The 2,648-nt window shown below is 40.9% G+C and overlaps 1 non-coding gene across 1 annotated transcript; it reads left to right on the forward strand.

The window, feature by feature from the left end:
• The first annotated feature begins 426 nt into the window (after positions 1-426).
• On the forward strand, positions 427-498 carry trnag-ucc (transfer RNA glycine (anticodon UCC)). The gene has a single exon. It is a non-coding gene; the product is annotated as a tRNA-Gly (tRNA).
• The last annotated feature ends 2,150 nt before the right edge of the window (positions 499-2,648 follow it).

A 2,648-nucleotide genomic window follows, 5' to 3' on the forward strand; every position in this document is an offset into this window, starting at 1 on the left:
GTAGCTTCAGGGAACTTGTTTCCATGTGTGGATAGGGTTGAGAACCAGAGGACACTGATTTAAAGTGATAGGAAAAGACACAATGGCGACATGAGGAAAAACCTATTATGCAGTCAGCATCTTAGCATCTGGAATGCATTTGACCCTGAGAGAGTGCAGGAGGCAGATTTAGTCATGGTTTTCAATAGGGTACTGGATGAGCACCTGAACAGTAAATTTATAGGTACAATAGGGACAGTGGGACTAGCTGATTGACTGAGAGCTGACAGGGGCACAAAGGACCAAATAGTTTCCTCCTGTCTTGTAAATCATCCATCATTCTCTGATATGATTCTGTTCCAGTTCATCAATGTTTGAATTGAATAAGACATTTTAGCACAAGATGCAGTGTTAGTCTGCTATTTATAAAATGTTGCTATCAGTTGTGTGATGGTGGTGCAGTGGTAAGTATAGTTGCCTTCCAAGCAGTTGACCTGGGTTCAAATCCCAGCCATCACATTGTTTACTTTCCACTTCACTCTTTATAAGCAGTGGCATTTGTCCAAACCCTTGGTTTTGGTGTGATCCAATTTTTGATTAATAATTCCACAGTAAACTCAAGATAGGCTGAATTCAAAGGGTTAGTTTATTTGCATGCACTCAAAACATGAAAGAGGGTTTGCAACGTCCCCCTTGTATTCATATAATAAGGAGAGGGATAGAGAAAATAAATATTTTCAGTACAGAAACCACAGAGAACAGAAATATTGTTTCACATGGGTTCCAGAGTCCAGCATCAAAGTCCAATGAGGTACTCTTTCATCGAGATAGGTGGGTTGAAAACCGATGCTGGATAATTCACTTTTCCTGTGCTGTTGACTTCACACGATGAGATAGGCATGCAGAGGTGAATCAGTCTTGTAGGTGATGGTACAGATTTCCAGCAGAAGCATGGTAGATGGGGCCAGGTGTCCAACCTGGGTCAGAGCATCTTTGGTGTGGCCTGCGAGTCAGTTGTTAAACGTCAGGCTGAGCTGTGAAATTCAGCAAGGCAATTTTACTTGTTCCACAAGCTAGAGGCCTAAGTCACATGACTCCCACCTCTCCACTATCTTTGACAAAGGATGTGTATCCATTGTCTGGATTCCAATGTTAAATGTCTCCGCCATTAGGAATTGAAAGGAAGGTTGCGGGGCCTTTGACTTAGCAGACGATCCATCTCCATCTGGCCAGCCTGGGTTATTAAATGCAGATGGCCTTTATATAGCTCTCTTTGAAGTTGGGCTGTACAGCCCACAGAGGCTTGTTGGTGGGTCCTCAGAGATAACGTGGTATGGGTTTTCCTAAAACTTCCAATGGATTCTTTTGTTTCAGGGTCACAGGCAGGCATTTCACGGTTTTTGTTCAGTTATAAAATTTTATAAATAGTGATGCACATATCTATATATTATAAGATATGCACATATCTATATATGATAAAAATATATACAGCATAAGGTCTTAGTTCCTCACAGCTTTCAGAGAATGAATGTTATTGCAAAACCTATCGAGTTTTTCAGGAGAGGTCTCAATATTGCCTCAGGAGACAGCAATACACAAAATGGGAAGTGTTTTATAGGATCCCAAAATCAGATTTTACACACTTAAAATTAATTTAACTTGTGAATATTTTGCTGAAGTGTTAGTCTTGTTCCTGAATTCTATCCCCAATTCTTTGGTTTTTCTTACTTGATTTTGGATTGAGGCATAGTAAAAAGCAAGAAAGTTATAATGAACTGTTATAAACACAGGTTCAGCCTAAACCAGAGTATTGTGCCCAATTCTGGCAGTGCACTTTAGGAATGAAGCATTTAAACAGGGTTCAGATGAGATTGATGAGAATGGTTCCAGAGGTGAGGGACTTCAGTTATGTAGCCAAATTGGAAACACTGGTGTTGTTCTACTTAGAACAATGGGGATTGAAATCAGATTAGATAGAAGTGTCCAGCGTGGACAGGGTGAAGGGGGAGAACCTGTTCCCATGGTTAGAAAGGTTGAGAACTAGAGGACACTGATTTAAGGTTATTGACAAAAGGATCAATCACAACATTAGAAAAATGTTCTTCTGCAGCAAGTGGTTAGCATCTGGAATGCACTTCCTGACAATGTACAGGAAGCACATGTCTTTCAAAATGGAATTGGATGAGCACCTGAAGAGAAAACAATTGCATGGTCATGGGTAACATGACGCTAGGGGAGCAGGCTTATGCAGAGAGCTGTCAGAGGCAATTGTCTAAATTGCCTCCCTTTGTCCTGTAACCATTCTATGATTTTATGGTATGATTCCATCTCAGTTCATTGAATTACATTAAGCATGATGCTTCAGGGCAGGCAGCAGTGTTGCTCTGCTGATTTTTAACTCTGTCTACCTGTTGTGAGATGGTGGTGCAATGGTATGCATGGTTGCCTTCAAAGCAGTTGACCTGGGTTTAATTCACTCCCCTCTTCAGGATAGAAGGTCCACTAATAAGTCTGATTGGAACCAGTTCTGATAATCGCTTCCCAGGAGGTTTCAATCACAATGTGATTTTCCGGGTGCTACATATGAATGCTTCCATTGGTAAATTCTATCTGCCAGCAATTATTTACATTCCAACAGTCTGTGCTACTCCCCAAGCCCATGAAATGAA

The sequence above is a fragment of the Cetorhinus maximus genome, chromosome 13, assembly GCF_964194155.1.
Source record: "Cetorhinus maximus chromosome 13, sCetMax3.hap1.1, whole genome shotgun sequence".
Lineage (NCBI taxonomy): Eukaryota > Metazoa > Chordata > Chondrichthyes > Lamniformes > Cetorhinidae > Cetorhinus > Cetorhinus maximus.